The sequence below is a fragment of the Salvelinus sp. IW2-2015 genome, unplaced genomic scaffold (assembly GCF_002910315.2).
Source record: "Salvelinus sp. IW2-2015 unplaced genomic scaffold, ASM291031v2 Un_scaffold890, whole genome shotgun sequence".
NCBI classification, from domain to species: domain Eukaryota; kingdom Metazoa; phylum Chordata; class Actinopteri; order Salmoniformes; family Salmonidae; genus Salvelinus; species Salvelinus sp. IW2-2015.
The window spans coordinates 246,552-268,424 of NW_019942637.1; the positions used below are offsets into that span (position 1 = coordinate 246,552).

The 21,873-nt window shown below is 43.4% G+C and overlaps 1 pseudogene; it reads left to right on the forward strand.

Moving 5' to 3' along the window:
• The first annotated feature begins 5,670 nt into the window (after nucleotides 1-5,670).
• The window catches only part of LOC112069070 (guanine nucleotide-binding protein G(i) subunit alpha-3-like), a 76,665-nt pseudogene continuing 60,462 nt past the window's right edge, over nucleotides 5,671-21,873 (forward strand).

The window sequence follows — 21,873 nt, forward strand, 5'->3', positions numbered from 1 at the left end:
TGGTAGGGTTAAATAGTGGACTGGGTGGAGGTTTATAGAGGGCTATTAGGTGGTAGGGTTAAATAATGGACTGGGTGGAGGTTTAATGAGACTATGGTGGTAGGGTAAAATAGTGGACTGGGTGGAGGTTTATAGAGGGCTATTAGGTGGTAGGGTTAATAGTGGACTGGGTGGAGGTTTATAGAGGGCTTTAGGTGGTAGGGTAAATAGTGGACTGGGTGGAGGTTTATAGAGGCTATATGTGGTAGGGTTAAATAGTGGACGGGTGGAGGTTTATAGGGGCTATTAGGTGGTAGGGTTAAATAGTGGACTGGGTGGAGGTTATAGAGGGAATAGGTGGTAGGGTTAAATAGTGGACTGGTGGAGGTTTATAGAGGGCTATTAGGTGGTAGGGTTAAATAGTGGACTGGGTGGAGGTTTATAGATGGCTAATATGTGGTAGGGTTAAATAGTGGACTGGGTGGTGGGTTTATAGAGGGCTAATATGTGGTAAATGTAAGTAGAGGAAGGAAGAAGATTTTCTCAGCTCAGACACAGATCTCTGGACAGGTACACCTGCTATCTTAGATTAGAAACACATACACAAACCGCATGAGAGAGGAATGTGCACATCACAACGACAAGAGGGACAGAGACAGTTCGTGAAAGTATGCCTTATCTACTTTGAAGAACTAGTAAAATGATTTCGTCAGACAGCTCTGCAGCATGTTTAGGCAGGCTAGTGTCATGACTCTCCTGGTCGAGGATCCAAGGCCTCAGATCAGCTTGGCAAATGGCTGACAGATAGCCAGACCCCCCTCTCTCCCACAGGGCTGGGCTGGTTTTATGACACCTCACTCCAATCGTAAATATTATGCAACAGAGAACCCTTTCTTCCTCTCAAGTACCAACCAAAGGAATGCCTTTGTCCTCCAGGAAACTTTTGCCTCCAAAACTATAACGTCCAAAAAAGTTAATATTGGAACAATATTTCTAAGATAGGAATGGTCACTGTGTCAGGAACCGGTGCGAGAAACAGTCACTAATAATTGGCAGAACCCAGAAGATGAGGCAGACACAGCAGTACTAGAGATGGTGGTTTAATAAAAAATAGATATCTTCCAAAATACAAAAGAAAATCCACAAAGTGGTAAAAACAGCAAGGGAAAAAACAAACCTCAAAAGACCAATCCAAAAATACACGAGAACAAAACCAGAGAACCTCTGGAAAATCCAACAAGAGAAAAATGTTCACAAAGGCTGGGGCTGGGTGCTAACATACAAACACTGAGCAAGGAACAGAGGAACACACAGGGTTTAAATACTAACAAGGGAATGACTTACAGGTGCAAACAATAATTAGGGCAAGAAAAACAAAAGGTACAAAAAAGGTGCAAGGGGGACATCTAGTGAACAAAACCAAACAGTCCTGGCCAAAACCTGACACACTGGGGATCAAAAGATGAATCATGTCATATTGCTTTTAATTTTGTGATATTAGAATCTGTATGAACAAATACCGTAACTTCGGCTGTTAAGTTTCCATCCAATACAAGGTTAATACAATATGAAGAACGATGAAATAATCTTTGTTAAAATAGGAATTTCATTTTTGTTTTCTAATGACATCATAGTTTTCATGTCCCTTGCACATTAACTAAGTGCGATGGAACCGCCCTTTTTGACCAGAGTGCTTAAAAGGACTTGCTAAGAATTAACATGCAGACCAGTAGACGTGAAGCCGTGGCTACACGTCGAAATGGTTGGAAACTCTGAAACTCAACACGAGGTGAAGAAAAACTCACTAGACCAAACCAAACAACATTGACAGTCTGCAGCTGTGCATGTAAAGGGATCTAGAACTTTGACTAAAGGCACAAGGTGGGAAAGAAGGAATTCCCATCTCAGACAATGACCCAGTATCTGTTCTATTTGAACACTCCACAACAAGACCAAAACTAAGAAGGACATTGTGACCTCTGGTGGACAACTAGAGCCTTACACCCATCGAGCCATTCCCCAGAGAAGGATCGATTGGTTTCAACAGAGACACGACAGATAAAGACATCTACATGTAAATACATTGCATTTCTTTCCCCACCCCCTTCTCTAACTTTATCTCTGTGTAATAAGCCGTCAGTCCACTAGGGACTTTTGTCTCATGTAAGTGTGTATGTGTATTAGGTGTAATTATTTAGTTAATTAGTAAATAATTAAATCAATTTGTGTAGAACTGAATGACCAGAAAAGGGCTGCGATTCTTGCGGATTCAAGAGGTCTGTGATGTTCATAATGAGACTGATATGCGGTAATGATTAATAAGAGAAAGGGAAAGACCTAGTCAGTTGTACAACTGAAATGTGTCTTCCGCATTTAACCCAACCCCTCTGAATCAAAGAGGTGCGGGGGGCTGCCTTAATCAACATTCACGTCTTCGGCGCCCAGGGAACAGTGAGTAACTCTTCTTGAGTAACTGCCTTGCTCAGGGGCAGAAAGACAGATTTTTACCTTGTCAGCTCGGGGATTCGAACCAGCAACCTTTTGGTTTCTGGCCCAACGCTCTAACAACTAGACTACCTGCCATGACTTATCAATATACATATAACTTATAAGCATATCTTCTTGAGTTTAATTTGAGAGATGGTAACTCGTTAAATAACTTATTCCGTGGTGCCCCAAATACCTAATGAGTTAATTGTTACATTATTAATTTAATTGGGTAACAATTAAACATAGTTAGTGGATTGAAAAGTCATGTCACAACAATAAGCTTAATAGAATGACTAAAGATTCTACAGTATGGAGCACACAGATAATGTTAAATGGTATGTCTGGCTGGCTGACAGCTACCGCCTGAACAGAGATGAGATGAAAACTTTAAGGAATGAAAAACAATAAAGTCATCAAATGAAAACAAAGTAATATATACAGCAGAAATATTATATTATTTCATTGTAATTTCCTATTTTTCTATTGATGTCTACATAATGTGGACCTGAGAGGGACAATGGAATATTTTCTATGTTTTGACAATTGAATGTTCACTATTTTGGGGTTTGGAAATTCCATTAAAAAGCTCTAAAATCATTGTAATGTAATTATTTCATAATGTATTTAATGTTCAACTGTTTTATCGAAATCCAAAACTGTGATATTTGTTTTAATAATTTAAACAAAACCGAAAACCAAAAAGTATGAATTGCTCAGCACTACTGAACAGGTTCAATTAAACTACAAAATATTTCAAATAATGGAGATATAAAATATTGATTAAAAGCATCACTTATCTAATTTTTCTCAGTAATGATGCCAGAGTCTGACACAACTTTCTTAGGCAGAAGAGGACTGGCAACCCTTCAGAGCCTAGTTCCTCTCTAGATTTCTTCCTACAGTGGCTTGCGTAAGTATTCACCCCCTTGGCATTTTTTCTATTTTGTTGCCTGTAAATCATTTGATTTACACAACATGCCTCCTACTTTGAAGATGCAAAATAGTTTTTCTTGTGAAACAAAGAAGAAATAAGACTAAACAAAACTTGAGCGTGCATAACTATTCACCCCCCTGAAGTCAATACTTTGTAGAGACATCTTTTGCAGCAATTCCAGCTGCAAGTCTCTTGGAGTATGTCTCTATAAGCTTGGCAGATCTAGCCACTGGGATTTTTGCCCATTCTTCAAGGCAGAACTGCCCCAGCTCCTTCAAGATGGATGGGTTTATATAACCCAACCCTGATCTGTACTTCTCCACAATGTTGTCCCTGATATCATGTGACCGATCATGTGACACTTAGACTACACACAGGTGGACTTTATTTAACTAATTATGTGACTTCTGAATGTAATTGGTTGCACCAGATCTTATTGAGGGGCTTCATATTGTAACAGTACAGCTTCCGTCCCTCTCCTCGCCCCTACCTGGGCTCGAACCAGGGACCCTCTGCACACATCGACAACAGCCACCCTCGAAGCATCGTTACCCATCGCTCTACAAAAGCCGTGGCACTTGCAGAGCAAGGGGAACAACTACTTCAAGGTCTCAGAGCGAGTGACGTCACCGATTGAAACACTATTAGCACATACCCCGCTAACCACCTAGCCATTTCACATCGGTTACAATAGCAAATGTGGTGAATACATATGCATGCACCACTTTTCCGGTTTTATTACATTTTTTTGAAACAAGTAATTTTTTTCATTTCACTTCACAAATGTTGACTATTTTGTGTATGTCCATTACATGAAATCCAAAATAAAAATCAATTTAAATTACAGGTTGTAATGCAACCAAATAGGAAAAGTGCCTTTCTAGGGAGTTTTCCCTGGCCACCATGCTTCTACATCTGCATTGCTGTTGCTCTATTGTTTTAGGATCGTTTTCTGTATAAGCACTTTGTGACAACAGCTGATGTAAAAATATATATATATCAATCAATTTGATTGACTGATTGAATTTGAATGCTTCAGTTCAATTACTGTCTTTGAAAATGTTGACGGATCACCAGCAGTCTGCGATAGTCCCTCTGAGATAGTCCCACTAAGCCCAAACCAGATGGGATGGCGTATCGCTGCAGAATGCTGTGGGAGCCATGCTGGTTAAGTGTGCCTTGAATTCTAAATAAATCACTGACAGTGTCACCAGCAAGGCACCATCACACCTCCTCCTACTCCATGCTTCACAGTGGGAACCACACATGCAGAGATCATCCGTTCACCTACTCTGCGTCTCACAAAGATACAGCGGTTGGAACCAAAAATCTCAAATTTGGACTCATCAGACCAAAGGACAGATTTCCACCAGTCTAACGTCCATTGCTTGTGTTTCTTGGACCAAGCAAGTCTCTTCTTCTTATTGGTGTTTTTTAGTAGTGGTTTAGTAGTAATTTTCTGCACTGACTGACCTTCATGTCTTAAAGTAATGATGGACTGTCATTTCTCGTTGCTTATTTGGGCTCTTGTTGCCATAATATGGACTTGGTCTTTTACCAAATAGGGCTATCTTCTGTATACCAACCCTACCTTGTCACAACACAACTGATTGGCTTAAACGCATTAAGAAATTCCACAAATGAACTTTTATCAAGGCACACCTGTTAATTGACATGCATTCCAGGTGAATACCTCATGAAGCTGGTTGAGAAAATGCCAAGAGTGTGCAAAACTGTGGCTGCTTTGAAGAATCTCAAGTGTAAAATATATTTTGAATTGTTTAACACTTTGTTGGTTACTACATGATTCCAAATGTGTTATTTCATAGTTTGGATGTCTTCACTGTTATTCTACAACGTAGAGTCGGTGTGTCCAAACTTGTGACTGGTCATGTAGGAAGATACCCGTCATCATGTTTACGGCATGCCGATGTGCTCTCTCATAAATCTGAGCTGCCTCTGATATAATTCCACTGGTGGGCGCTCATTCCAAAGAAAAAGTTCCTCTGCCCCCCCCAAAACGAAATTATTTTTAGTATTCCCTCAAATAGAGGCATCCGGATTGCTGCAAAAATATTTTTCAATAGTGAGCATTAAGCTCTTCTGAGCATATGCTAATGAGAGTTGAAGAATTTAGGCCGATGTTATTTACATTTCAGAGAAGCAATAGCAAATGTACTGTGAGTTTAGACTACATTTCCCATCGATCCACAAAACATAGATTTTATTTTTTCTTTGCGTTCCAGCGTGTGGTGACGTGCATGACAGTTCAGATGCGTATTTTACACGTGCATTCATGCAACAACAAGCAAAATAAAGAAGAATTGATAGTTAGATGGATATTCTATGCCCCAATTACTCGGTAGCTTTGAGTTTTAATAAGAGCTAGTTAATAGCTTTTTCAAAAAATAAAAAAATAATTGGAGGTCTGCGGAAACATTTATAATAGAAAAGTAATATTGCGTAGCTACTTTCTTTGTAAACGAGCCTAGATTGAAGGCTCGACTTTTTTTGTTGTTGGTAGAAATTGATTGCAAAGTGTCTTTCAGTGCTAAACCACACTTGGTTTGCTGGCGTGAGTTTACCAGCATCTCTGTCTGTTTGTTGTCGAGACAAGAGGAGTGCCAACGCCTTTTTTTGTCTTTCTGCCTGGGCGAAAATTATCTTGAAAGCACCGAACGTTTTGTATTCCCTCCCCAACAATTTATGAACGGTAGCTGCCATTCAAACCAGATCTTGAAGAAACCTCAAGTAAGTGGCAGAAAATGGGTTGCACGATCAGCCAAGAGGACAAAGCAGCGATGGAAAGGAGTAAAATGATTGATCGGAACCTACGAGAAGACAGAGACAAAGCGTCCAGGGAAGTTAAACTTCTGCTACTTGGTAAGTCATAGCTTTTGTTACATTGTTGGAAAACTTTTATTTCTCCTACTTAAAAGGAGTGACAATATAGCACCAGAATCTACAGGGAGAAAATGCTTTGTTTGTTCTTTCACAAAACAGTGTTGGAATTGTAACTAGACATCACTTGTTGCTACGTTGGTTAATTTGAGCTTTCTTTGCTTGCTTTCGTGTGATCTGATCTCTGTTGATTACTTCTTGCAACATTATTTACTTTAGGTGACATCTGAATTAGATGTAGCTGAGGATCTTTCTCCACTTGTTCGATAAACTCTTATGTAGCCCTATATTCACTTGTTTTCTATTGATTAGGCTCTAGTCTTTATTGGCATTGCTAATCCTAAAACTAACACACACACAGACTGTTAAATACAGATGTTGTATAATGACCATTGCCTAAGCTAAGACATGCTGCTGTGTTTGTATCAATTGTAAATAACGCTCTTGGCAGTTTCCTTTGGAACGCCGTGTGGGTCTTTGCGTGTCAAAAAAAGAGACTTAAAAAAAAAAGAAGAAAGTATTTGACCCGTTAAATAAACTTTTAATTTGACACGTCAAAGAACACAATTATATTATAGAATGTTGTGTGTGCTGAATTTGAATGTACAAGCCAAGCGCCACCACTACGACCAATAGCACTGTCAAAGTTGTACAACAAAAAGTGCAAACACCGGCCATGATATGTTTACAATACTGCGTTGGTAATAAGGTATTATTTGTTCGACCGAATGGGAAAACGTCTATGTGAGGATTTGAAATAAGAGCAGGATCAAAAATGTTTGCAAATATCGTTGATACAGATGTTATTAGACATATCTGGGGTAGTTAGCTAGCTTTAGCGTGGTACCGTCCTAGCACCAATGCAAGCAGCCTGAAAACAAATACCAGTATTAACCGCAGGCATGTTCAATATTGTTAGGAAATATTTAGGAATACATGTAAGTATTAGCTAAGTAGCCACCTGTTGTTCTCATATAGAAATCGAACTTCAGTTCATGAAAATATCTAGCTAGCCACCTACTAAACCCTGTTGCTCAAAGCTAACGTTATAAGCATCCAGCTAGCTTCAGTGACGCTTGACCGGACCGGGTTATGTGTTGTGAAGGCAGCCACAATAGTGGAATTTGCTGTTCGCCTTCAAAATAGAGGTCCTTATTTGAAAGTGACGCAAATGGTTACTATTGGTGGAATCAAATCAAATGTTATTTGTCACATGCGCCGAATACAACCGGGGTAGACCTTACCGTGAAATGCTTACTTACAAGCCCTTAACCAACAATGCAGTTCAAGAAACAGAGTAAAAAAAAAGTTTTACTAAATAAACGAAGGTAAAAAGTAACAATAAAATAACAATACAGAGGCTTTATACAGGGGGTACCGGTACCGAGTCAATGTGTGGGGGTACAGGTTAGTTGAGGTAATATGTACATGTAGGTAGGGGTGAAGGTACTATGCAAAGATAATAAACAGCGAGTAGCAGCAGTGTAAAAACAAAGAGGGGGTCAATGTAAATAGTCTGAATGGCCATTTGATTAATTGTTCAGCAGTCTTATGGCTTGGGGATAGAAGCTGTTAATGAGCCTTTTGGACCTAGACTTGGCGCTCCGGTACCGCTTGCCGTGCGGTAGTAGAGAGAACAGTCTATGACTTGGTTGACTGGAGTCTTTGACACATTTTTGGGGCCTTCTGACACTGCCTAGTATATAGGCCCTGGATGTCAGGAAGCTTGACCCCAGTGATGTACTAGGCCATACGCACTACCCTCTGTAGCGCCTTACGGCCGGATCCCGAGCAGTTGCCATGCCAGGTGGTTATGCAACCTGTCAGGATGCTCTCGATGGTGCAGCTGTATAACTTTTTTAGGATCTGGGGAACCATGCCAGTCTCCTGAGAGGGAAAAGGTGTTGCCGTGCCCTGTTCACAGCTGTCTTGGTGTGTATGGACTATGATAGTTGTTGGTGATGTGGACACCAAGGAACTTGAAACTCTTGATCCGCTCCACTACAGCCCCATCGATGTTAATGGGGGCCTGTTCGGGCCTCCTTTTCCTGTAGTCCACGATCGGCTCCTTTGTCTTGCTCACTTTGAGGGAGAGGTTGTTGTCCTGGCACCACACTGCCAGGTCTCTGACCTCTTCCCTATAGGCCTTCTCATTGTTGTCAGTGATCAGGCCTTGTATCGTCAGCAAACTTAATGATTGTGTTGGAGTTGTGCTTGGCCACGCAGTCGTGGGTAAACGGGGAGTACAGGAGGGGACTAAGCACGCACAGCTGAGCGGCCCTATGTTGAGGATCAGCGTGGCAGATGTGTTGTTGCCTACCCTTACCACCTGGGAAAGTGGAGACACCTAGTCAGTTGTAAAACTGAATGCCTTCAACTGAAATGTGTCTTCCACATTTAACCCAACCCCTCTGAATCAGAGGCAGAACGACAGATTTTTACCTTGTCAGCTCGGGGATTCGAACTGACAAGCCCAACGATCTAACCACTAGGCTACCTGCCGCCCCTCCTGACGGGGGCGACCCAGTATCCAGTTGCAGAGGGAGGTGTTTAGTCCCAGGGTCCTTAGCTTAGTGATGAGCTTTGTGGGCACTAAGATGTTGAGCGCTGAGCAGTAGTCAGTGAACAGCATTCTCACATAGGTGTTCCTTTTGTCCAGGTGGGAAAGGGCAGTGTGGAGTGTTATTGCGTCATCTGTGGATCTGTTGGGGTGGTATGCAAATTAGAGTGGGTTTAGGGTTTCCGGGATGATGGGGTTGTGACCGGCCTTTCAAAGCACTTCATGGCTACCCACGTGAGAGCTACGGGGCGGTAGTCATTTAGGCAGGTTACCTTCGCTTTCTTGGGCACAGGGATTATGGTGGTCTCTTGAAACATTTAGATATTCCGGACTCAGTCAGGGAGAGGTAAAAAATATCAGTGAAGAAACTTGCCAGTTGGTCAGCGCATGCTCGGAGTACATGTCCTGGTAATCCGTCTGGCTTAGAGGCCTTGTGAATGTTGACCTGTTTAAAGGTCTTACTCACATCGGCTGTGGAGAGCGTGATCACACAGTCATCCGGAACAGTTGGTGCTCTCATGCATGTTTCAGTGTTACTTGCCTCGAAGCGGGCATAGAAGTTATTTAGCTCGTCCCGTAGGCTCGTGTCATTGGGCAGCTCTCGGCTCTGCTTCCCTTTGTAGTCTGTAATAGTTTGCAAGCCCTGCCACATCCGACGAGCGTCAGAGCCGGTGTAGTGCGATTCAATCTTAGTCCTGTATTGATGCTTTGCCTGTCTGATGGTTCGTCGGAGGGCATAGCGGGATTTCTTATAAGCTCCCTGGTTAGAGTCCAGCTCCTTGAAAGCGACAGCTCTACCCTTTAGCTCAGTGTGAATTGTGCCTGTAATCCATGGCTTCTGGTTGAGGTATGTACGTACAGTCACTGTGGGGACGACGTCCTCTTGCTTCTGAAGCTAAGCAGGGTTGGTCCTGGTCAGTCCCTGGATGGGAGACCAGGTGCTGCTGGAAGTGGTGTTGGAGGGCCAGTAGGAGGCACTCTTTCCTCTGGTCTAAACAAAGWTCCCAATGCCCCAGGGCAGTGATTGGGGACACTGCTCTGTGTAGGGTGCYGTCTTTCGGATGGGACGATAAATGGGTGTCCTGACTCTCTGAGGTCATTAAAGATCCCATGGCACTTATCGTAAGAGTAGGGGTGTTAACCCCGGTGTCCTGGCTAAATTCCCAATCTGGCCCTCTACCATCACGGTCACCTAATAATCCCCAGTTTACAATTGGCTCATTCATCCCCCTCCTCTCCCCTGTAACTATTCCCCAGGTCGTTGCTGCAAATGAGAACGTGTTCTCAGTCAACTTACCTGGTAAAATAACGGTAAAATAAAAATAAATAAATAAAATTGATGAAGCCAGTGACTCCTCAATGCCATCGGAAGAATCCCGGAACATATTCCATTCTGTGCTAGCAAAACAGTCTTGTAGTTTAGCATCTGCTTCATCTGACCACTTTTTTATAGACCGAGTCACTGGCGCTTCCTGCTTTAATTTTTTGCTTGTAAGCAGGAATCAGGATTATAGAGTTATGGTCAGATTTGCCAAATGGAGGGCGAGGGAGAGCTTTGTACGTCTCTGTGTGTGTGGAGTAGAGGTGGTCTAGAATTCTTTTCCCAGTATATCCCTCGTGTCCGACTCATTGAAGAAAATCTCTTTGTCCAGTTTGAGGTGAGCAATCCCAGTTCTGATGTTTAGAAGCTCTTTTCGGTCATAGGAGATGGTAGCATTAACATTATTTTCAAAACAAGTTACGAACAACGCGACAAAACAAACAAAATAGCATGATTGGTTAAGGGCCGAAAAAACGGCAGCTTTACCCATCGACGCCATCATTAACCATTTGCAGGTAAGGCAGTACAGTGAAATAAGTATGCCCCCATTGCAATTATAAAGTCTAATATGTCAATTTAACATTATTGTATTTTTGGAATTTCTATAACAACATCCCAAACTCGTTTAGCATGATCTATTCCATCGTGGCACTATTTGTATTCATTTGCATCACTTTCAATGAGAGACTTTTATTTTGAAGGCGAACCGCAAATTCCACTATTGTGGCTAATCCGTATTGTGTCTAGCTTCACATAGGTGAGTCCTACCATCATTAATTAAATAAGAACTGTTCTATAAATTAGGGGTATTTTAGATTTATATAACTACTATAACAGATTGTCGTTTTGCTATGTTTTTGGGGAAGAACATTATTTGCATGCATCAGCTAGCAATTTATTTTTATTTTTATGAACGGCACCATCCGAGTTTGGGGAAGTGCGGCAGGTGAGCGAGACAACTCTATCAGCATCATAGCATACATATCGCTGAATCACTGTGACATATGAAATACGAGTCGTGGTAATAACTACGTACAAAATGTATGAACGTGTTTAAATTATTATGTGAAGTACAGTCATATTCGGGTCCTAATTGGTCAACAAGCTCATTTGACACACATCAAATAACCCTGTTTGATGCATCTTTTTTTTTGACACGCAAATGACCCAAATGGCGTTCCGTAGTTCCGTCATCCCCTGACTCCCCTCACTGCTGTAGACCCTCTTAGAGATACCACTTGAGAATGTCAACAAACGCCTCCACTCAATGGAAGTGGATTAATGTAGTAGACTACAAAGATGTAAAATATGGTGACAGACTAAAGACAATACTTCTGTTCATTGTGATGGAGTTGTGGTAAGGATAAACAAATTCCTACCATGAATCAGGTGTTTAATTGTTTTGTGGTCTAGTGAGATTTTGCATAGAATGTGCCATGACAGTGGGGGGGAGAGAGGGAGCAGTTATTTTTATACCTTTACGGTCTGCCCTGGATCAGGTAAACAGATGACAAGTTTTACTTTCATCTTCAAAACATAATACCTGCTAAGGAAGACATGATGTCAAGAAGAAACATGTTGTTGCCAATGGAGCCATAATAGTAGAAATATATCTAGGATATGGACCAGTAACCGAAAGGTTGCTAGATCGAATCCCCGAGCTGACAAGGTAAAAAAATGTCATTCTGCCCCTGAACAAGGCAGTTAACCCACTGTTCCTAGGCCGTCATTGTAAATAAGAATTTGTTCTTAACTGACGTGCCTAGTTAAATAAATACAAAATACCTGCTAAGGAAGACATGTCAAGAAGAAACATGTTGTTGCCAATTGGAGCCATTATACTAGAAATAGAGCTAGGTTATCACACTAGATCCCATATGAGAGAACGACTTGTCTGTTTATTAAATAGTGTGAAACGTTATACAGTACCGTCTATGGTTACAGTCTAGGCACAATGCAGTTAGGGGTTAAATAGGCCTACTACACACATCTAGTGTAAACTTTTTCATTTTATTTGGAGCTCTTTCTACTGACCAACCACACAGCTCTCTCTACTAACTAGGGTTGAATATTATCCCAGTGCTTTACACATGTTCCATCCCGAGAATAAATCACTTCTTCCGGGTAACCTGGTATTTCCTGCCAAAACCGGAAGTGTCATTCAAAAGCATTATAAAGCATATAAATAGGCATATGTCTGGATTTGGTTAGAGCTTTGATCCAAAATTCTAGTGTGATATCCTAACGCAAAGAAAATTACATAACAGTAACGAGGATTTTTCAGGGGTACCGGTACCGAGTCAATGTGCGGGGGTACCTGTTGAGGTAATTTGTAAAGTGACTGCGTAGATAGTAAACAGCGAGTAGCAGCAGTGTAAAAACAAAGGAGGGGTGTCAACGTAAGTAGTCCGGGTGGCCAATTGATTCATTGTTCATCAGTCTTATGGCTTGGGGGTAGAAGCTGTTAAGGAGCCTTTTGGTCCTAGACTTGGCGCTCCGGTACCGCTTGCCATGCGGTAGCAGAGAGAACAGTCTATGACTTGGCTGACTGGAGTCTTTGACCATTTTTTGGGCCTTCCTCTGACACCGCCTAGAATATAGGTCCGGATGTCAGGAGCTTGGCTCAGGTGATGTACTGGGCCGTACGCACTACCCTCTGTAGCGCCTTACAGTCAGATGCCGAGCAGTTGCCATACCAGGCGGTGATGCAACCGGTCAGGATGTTCTCGATGGTGCAGCTGTAGAACTTTTTGAGGATCTGAGGAACCATGCCAAATCTTGGCAAGTCTCCTGAGGGGGACAAGGTGTTTTTGTGCCCTCTTCACGACTGTCTTTGTGTGTTTGGACCATTTAGACTATGGTGCAGCAAATGTAGACCTGTCACAAGAAGAATAAAAAAAAGTTACTATGATGAGATGTTATGTCTACATGCATTGTGAACTGTGCTCCAATCTGAGATGGGCTGTCTGTCCCCACCCTGAGCGTTAATGATTCATCACGCAGAGGCCATAGAGAAGACAGATTTAGACATTGCATATAATTTAAATTCCATTTCACGCCATGCTGGTCATATAAATAATGTATTATAATTTACCGGTTTCTCGCAGTTATTATCCCGTGAAAGGGAGTGGTTTGGATGGTAAATCTCGGTAACTGGGTTCCCACCATTCAACACTAGCACTGACTAACCGCACAGCTCTCGTTGCCGACCAACCGCACAGCTCTCGTTGCCGACCAACCGCCACAGCTCTCGTTGCGAGCAACCGCACAGCTCTCGTTGCCGACCAACCGCCACAGCTCTCGTTGCCGACCAACCGCACAGCTCTCTCTGCCGAGCAAGCCGCACAGCTCTCTCTGCGACCAACCGCACAGCTCTCTCTGCCGACAACCGCACAGCTCTCTCGGCCGACCAACCGCCACAGCTCTCTCTGCCGACAACCGCACAGCTCTCTCTGCCGACCAAACCGCACAGCTCTCTCTGCCGACAACGCACAGCTCTCTAGTGGACTCGGACAGCTAATCCTCGTGTCAATAAAGTTAGTTCTACGGTAGGGACCCGGACAGCTAATCCTCGTGTCAATATAGTTAGTTCTACGGTAGGGGACCCGGACAGCTAATCTCGTGTCAATATAGTTAGTTCTACGGTAGTGGACCCGGACAGCTAATCTCTCGTGTCAATAATTAGTTTCTACGGTAGGGACCCGGACAGCTAATTCTCGTGTCAATATAGTTAGTTCTACGGTAGTGGACCCGGACAGCTAATTCTCGTGTCAATATAGTTAGTTCTACGGTAGGGGACCCGGACAGCTAATTCTCGTGTCAATATAGTTAGTTCTACGGTAGGGGACCCGGACAGCTAATTCTCGTGTCAATATAGTTAGTTCTACGTAGGGGACCCGGACAGCTAATCTCGTGTCAATATAGTTAGTTCTACGGTAGTGGACCGGACAGCTAATTCTCGTGTCAATATAGTTAGTTCTACGGTAGGGACCCGGACAGCTAATCTCGTGTCAATATAGTTAGTTCTACGGTAGTGGACCGCGACAGGCTAATCTCGTGTCAATATAGTTAGTTCTACGGTAGTGGACCCGGACAGCTAATCCTCGCTGTCAATATAGTTAGTTCTACGGTAGGGGACCCGGACAGCTAATTCTCGTGTCAATATAGTTCTACTGTATGTTTCCTCTATCAGGGTTTGTTTACATTTCAAACAGACCTTCAATAATATGGTTGAGTTGTTTTTGTGTCCTCTCTGTACTCTGTAACGCCCATACAGTACAACATGATGTCTGGGATTGTCTCTTGTGTGGCAATGAATGGAGGAAAAAAAACACATTTCCTTTCATAAATGATATTCTTGGCTCGATATTTTACTGTTGTTGATGGAAGGGATAAAATATTGGAGTACTACACTAATGGTGTCTCTCTTGTCGTGATGTGTGTTTTTTGTTCCATATTTTTAAATCAATTTAATAAAGGTTAAAGCAAATAAACCTCACATGTATTGTTAAATCCTATACTACCTCAGTGAAGTGATATTCGTTAAGACATTCCTATTAAACTGTAGGACCAGGATGAAACCAGCATTACCATTTATTTATACTGTTATTTTTTATTCCATGGCAAAAATGAAAACACAAAGCAGACCAAACTCTTTGGTCCTTTTTAAAAACCTGTAGAATGTAAAACATTGCTTATAGCTTGGAAAATAAATACGTGACTCTGAATGACAACATAATGATGGGTTGTTTCCAACATTAAGGTTGTATTCTTAAAGAAGTTAAATCGTCTTTGTGTTTAGTTTCCTTGCTGCGATACCGGTATGGTCCCTGCCCTAGTGTACAGAAAGTCTCCTCTTCTGGCTCCTCTTTTAAGGGATGGCCCCGTTGACATCTAACTGACACTACCCAACCTTTCCCTTAGTGCCTGGCAACTTTACTGCACTCTCACATCCCAGGCTGCATCATACTATAGTACTGTCTATAAGGATTATTCTATATGATTCTTAGTAGCCTGTGTTCTTTCCTATAGGCCACACACACTGCGCTATAAATATGGCCCAATGAGAGAGAGTCTGATTTCACAGGCAGAAGCTACCTTCTCCTCCTAGAAGCACACATCTCTGCCCAGCTGGTGGCATCAAATACACCGTCCGTATCTCTGCTAGATGATACGCCCTCATTCTGCTTTAACACAAACCGCTGCGAAAAGAGATTTCACCATCTCGCTGTTGTTTTTATATACATTTATTTGTCATATAAACACCAGCTCAGTGTCCATATATGAAAATGTAGATTAACCTAAAACAAATGATTCTTGGACTATTGCAATTTTTCTGTCCAGTAAAAAGTTATGCTAAAACATCATCACATTGAGCTCATTGGCTGTGCTTCACAGGACCCTCCCTCCTCCCATCACCTTGGCTGTGCAGAACCACTTAATTAAGAATTAGAATGTGATTTGAATAGGATTTCCATGTACAGAGCACCCAGACAGGTTGATAACAGCATCACCTTTCATCTGTATTTAATCTCTCTTCAGAAGTCTTAAAATAGACACACAGCACGCTCCAATCAGAGAGGGAGAGAGACACATACTCCTATCAGAGAGAGAGAGAGAGAGACAGACAGCACGCTCCCATCAGAGAGAGAGAGAGAGACAGACAGCACGGTCCCATCAGGGAGGGAGAGAGAGAGACAGACAGCACGCTCCCGTCAGAGAGGGAGGGAGAGAGAGACAGACAGCACGCTCCCGTCAGAGAGGGAGGGAGAGAGAGAGACGACAGCACGGCTTCCGTCAGATAGGGAGGGAGAGACAGACAGCACGTCCCATCAGAGAGGGAGGGAGAGAGACAGCAGCTCCCATCAGAGAGGGAGGAGAGAGAGACAGCACGCTCCATCAGAGAGGGAGGGGAGAGAGAGACGCTCCATCAGATAGGGAGGGAGAGAGACAGACAGCACGCTCCATCAGAGAGGGAGGGAGAGAGACAGACAGCACGCTCCATCAGAGAGGGAGGGAGAGAGACAGCAGCTCCATCAGAGGGGAGGGAGACAGCAGCACGCTCCATCAGAGAGGAGGAGAGAGAGACAGACAGCACGCTCGCATCCAGAGAGGGAGGGAGAGGAGAGACAGACAGCACGCTCCATCAGAGGGAGGGAGAGAGACAGACAGACGCTCCCATCAGAGAGGGAGGGAGAGAGACAGACAGCACGCTCCCATCAGAGAGGGAGGGAGAGAGAGAGACAGACAGCACGCTCCTCAGAAGGGGGGAGAGAGAGAGACAGACAGCACGCTCCCATCAGAGAGGAGAGGGAGAGAGAGAGACAGACGCACGCTCCCATCAGAGAGGGAGGGAGAGAGAGAGAAGACAGCACGCTCCCATCAGAGAGGGAGGGAGAGAGAGAGACAGACAGCACGCTCCATCAGAGAGGGAGGGAGAGAGGAAGGACAGCACGCTCCATCGAGAGGGAGGGAGAGAGAGAGACAGACAGCACGCTCCCATCAGAGAGGGAGGGAGAGAACAGACAGCACGCTCCATCAGAGAGGGAGGGAGAGGAGGGAGAGACAGCACAGACGCTCCATCAGAGGGGAGGGAGAGAGACAGCCACGCTCCCATCAGAGAGGGAAGGGAGAGAGACAGCACGCTCCCATCAGAGAGGGAGGGAGAGGAGAGAGACAGACAGCACGCTCACAAGAAGGGAGGGAGAGAGAGAGACGACAGCAGACTCGATCCGAGAAGGAGGTAGAGAGAGAGAACAGACAGGCACGCTCATCAGAGAGAGGAGGGAGAGCACAGACAGCACGCTCCCATCAGAGAGGGAGGGAGAGAGACAGCACGCTCCCATCAGAGAGGGAGGGAGAGAGACAGCACGCTCCCATCAGAGAGGGAGGGAGAGAGACAGACAGCACGCTCCCATCAGAGAGGGAGAGAGAGAGACAGACCACGCTCCTGTCAGAGAGGGAGAGAGACAGACAGCACGCTACCATCAGAGAGGGAGGGAGAGACATGAGGTTGAAACTGAGCTGCACTTCCTAACCTCCTGCCAAATGTATGACCATATAAACACATATTTCCCTCAGATTACACAGATCCACAAAGAATTCGAAAACAAACCCAATTTTGATAAACTCCGATATCTACTGGGTGAAATACCAGTGTGGCGTCACAGCTGCAAGACCTGTGACCTGTTGCAACAAGAAAAAGGGCAACCAGTGAAGAACAAACACCATTGTAAATACAACCCATATTTATGTTTATTTATTTTTGTACTTTAACTATTTGCACATAATGACATTTGAAATGTCTTTATTCTTTTGGAACTTTTGTGAGTTTTTAATGTTTAATGTTAATTTGTATTGTTTAGTTCTCTTTTGTTTATTATCTACTTCACTTGCTTTGGCAATGTTAACATATGTTTGCCATGCCAAAAATCAAATCAAGTTGTATTGGTCACATACACGTGATTAGCAGATGTTATTGCGAGTGTAGCGAAATGCTTGTGCTTCTAGCTCCGACAGTGCAGTAATATGCTCCGACAGTGCAGTAATAACAAATTACACAACATATACCCAGGGTTGCACATTTTGGGGAATATTTAAGAGGTGGGAACTTTCCGTGGGAATATATGGGAATTAACGGGAATATATGGGACTTTTTATGGAAATATATGCAAATTAATATGAATACCATTTAAATGTAGATGTTTTTTGCATTGGATATATTTACCATATCATATGGAGACAGAAACATAAACATTTTACCTTATCNAATTAATATGAATACCATTTAAATGTAGATGTTTTTTGCATTGGATATATTTACCATATCATATGGAGACAGAAACATAAACATTTTACCTTATCATAAGTAGACATAATTACAAATTATTAAATCCTTCCAATAGACATAAAAACATTTTAGTTAGGAATTGAACTTTAATTAAATGAGTTGACTCTTCACATGGGAGGATTTCACTGAACAACAAAATAAATTAAATTATCCCCAATGATCCATCGCATCTCCCAAAAACGTTCTCAACTATGTAAAATTATAGTCTAGAAACTAAAGCTTTGGTTGTCTTCCTCTCAGGCTTCCATGTCTTCTCCCTGGACCTCCTCATGGTCCACCTCTTGAACATCAGACTCTGAGGCCTCATCTTCACTGTCACTTTCCAACCTTGTTGAGGATGGCTCGTTGTCAGGCTCAAAAAGCCTCATTTGCCCGGATGGCCACCAATTTTTCAACCTTTTGTATTGGTCAGCCAGTTGCGTGCTTTGGTGTGTGTGTTCCCAAACAAGGACCAGTTGCGCTCTGAGGCGGCTGATGTTGGTGGGATTTGGAGGATGATGTAGGCAACGGGAAAGAGCCTCAGATCCACAAAGTCCCTTCCACCAGGTGGCTGATGAGATATGTTGGCACGACTGCCATATTGCTTCTCCATGCCAAAGCCCTTGCTTGGAAGTGTACTTTGCCAGACTGCCAAGAACCTTGCCCTCATCCAGGCCGAGGTGGCGAGACACGGTAGTGATGACACCATAGGCCTTGTTGAGCTCTGCACCAGACAGGATGCTCTTGCCAGCATACTTGGGGTCCAACAGGTACGCTGCGGCGTGTTTGGGCTTCAGGCAGAAGTCTTCACGCTTTTTGATGTATTTCAGAACTGCAGTTTCCTCTGCTTGGAGCAACAGTGAAGTGGGCAGGGCAGTATTGATTTCTTCTCTTACATCTGCAAGCAGAGTCTGAACATCAGACAGGATGGCATTGTCTCCCTCAATCTGTGCAATGGCTACTGCTATAGGTTTCAGGAGGTTCAGGATGCTTAGCACTCTCCCCCAAAATACATCATCCAGGAGGATCCTCTTGATGGGGCTGTCCATATTGGCAGACTGTGATATGGCCAATTCTTGGAGACAAACATGATGCCAACATCACCCCAACGGGTGTTGCTGGGCAGCTTCAATGTGGTGCTCTTTTTCTTCTCACTTTGCTTGGTGAGGTAGATAGCTGCTATAACTTGATGACCCTTCACATACCTAACAATTTCCTTGGCTCTCTTGTAGAGTGTATCCATTGTTTTCAGTGCCATGATGTCCTTGAGGAGCAGATTCAATGCATGAGCAGCACAGCCAATGGGTGTAGGACTCCTCCACTTTAGACCAAGCAGCCTTCATGTTCACAGCATTGTGTGTCACCAGTGAAAATACCTTCTGTGGTCCAAGGTCATTGATGACTGCCTTCAGCTCACCTGCAATGTAGAGACTGGTGTGTCTGTTGTCCCTTGTGTCTGTGCTTTTGTAGAATACTGATTGAAGGTTGGAGATGATGTAGTTAATTATTCCTTGCCCACGAACATTCGACCACCCATCAGAGATGATTGCAATACAGTCTGCTTTCTCTATGATTTGCTTGACCTTCACTTGAACTGAACTCTGCATCCAGCAAATGAGTAGATAAAGCATGTCTGGTTGGAGGGGTGTATGCTGGGCAAAGAACATTCAGACATTTCTTCCAATACACATTGCCTGTGAGCATCAGAGGTGAACCAGTTGCATACGCAGCTCGAGCAAGACATTCATCAGCATTTCTCTGACTACGTTCCTCCATTGAGTCAAAAAACATCTGATTCCAGGACCATGAGCTGTTGCTATCGATAAGGTGTCTGATTCATCATTTTTTACCTCGAATAGAAGTAGAGGGACTTTTGTCAGAGGTTGCTTGTTGTGAGCGCTGAGGGAACTTTATGCACTTGGCCAGATGATTCTGCATCTTTGTTGCATTCTTCACATGACTTGGCACAGTATTTGCAAATGTACACAGCTTTTCCTTCTACTTTAGCTGCAGTGAAATGTCTCCACACATCAGATAGTGCCCGTGGCATTTTCCTGTAAAGATTAGAAAACATTTGCAAAAAAACAACTAATTTGGAAAGTAAATGTTTTAAAATGGATCAGCGATGGAAACGGCTGAATTAACACTCAGTTAGCATGTATGGAAACAGGTGAATTAACACTCCACAGTTAGCAGGCTCAAGCAAGCTAAAATCCACATGGTAGCAAAAACAAACTAGTAGAAATTGTTTAAAAGTTAGAAATGATTAAACGCACTTTGATGTAGGCTACTATTTACTAATTAACAAAAAAATTATGTATGTCATATAAAATATATTCACCCCAACCAGTATTGTAATCAAAACTTACCAGAAAGCATGTAGTCCTTGGCTCAGACAGTGTAGTAGTGAGGGCTCAATAGCATCTCATTAGTGTGCAAGATCTTGAGAATCAGCTGTACATGTGATGGAAGAGTGCACTATGCATGCAGAGGGTTACAATTCCATTGAATTGGGGATAGTTTAACCAAATATGCCACAAGGCCTAGAATTGCCTTATGTGTATCCCACAAAAAAGGTTCACTGTCATAAGCTAACTTTTCGGATGAATTTAAGCAATATTCCCAAAATTCCCAGGCTTAAGTTCCCATGGAAAATTTCCAGAAATTTCCCAGAAAGTTTCAGACCCTTTACAACATATACCCAAAACACACAAATCTAAGTTGGAATGAATTAAGACTATATACATATATGGATTAGCGATGTAAGATCGTAACAGACTAAGATACAGTAGAATATTATAGAATACAGTATATACATAAACTCAGCAAAAAAAGAAACGTCCTCTCACTGTCAACTGCGTTTATTTTCAGCAAACTTAACATGTGTAAATATTTGTATGAACATAAGATTCAACAACAGACATAAACTGAACAAGTTCCACAGACATATGACTAACATAAATGGAATAATGTGTCCCTATACAAAGTGGAGGGCAAAATTAAAAGTAACAGTCAGTATCTGGTGTGGCCACCAGCTGCATTAAGTACTGCAGTGCATCTCCTCATGACTGCACCAGATTTGCCAGTTCTTGCTGTGAGATGTTACCCCACTCATCCACCAAGGCACCTGCAAGTTCCCGGACATTTCTTGGGGAATGGCCCTAGCCCTCACCCTCCGATCCAACAGGTCCCAGACGTGCTCAATGGGATTAAGATCCGGGCTCTTCGCTGGCCATGACCGAACACTGACATTCCTGTCTTGCAGGAAATCACTCACAGAACGAGCAGTATGGCTGGTGGCATTGTCATGCTGGAGGGTCATGGATGAGCCTGCAGGAAGGGTACCACATGAGGGAGGAGGGTATCTTCCCTGTAACGCACAGCGTTGAGATTGCCTGCAATGACAACAAGCTCAGTCCGATGATGCTGTGACACACCGCCCCAGACCATGACGAACCCTCCACCTCCAAATCGATCCCGCTCCAGAGTACAGGCCTCGGTGTAATGCTCATTCCTTTGACGATAAATGTGAATCCGACCATCACCCCTGGTGAGACAAAACCGCAACTTGTCAGTAAAGAGCACTTTTTGCCAGTCCTGTCTGGTCCAGCGACGGAGGGTTTGTGTCCATAGGCGACGTTGTTGCCGGTGATGTCTGATGAGGACCTTCCTTACAACAGGCCTACAAGCCCTCAGTCCAGCCTCTCTCAGCCTATTGTGGACAGTCTGAGCACTGATGGAGGGATTGTGCGTTCCTGGTGTAACTCGGGCAGTTGTTGTTGCCATCCTGTACCTGTCCCACAGGTGTGATGTTCAGATGTACCGATCCTGTGCAGGTGTTGTTACACGTGGTCTGCCAC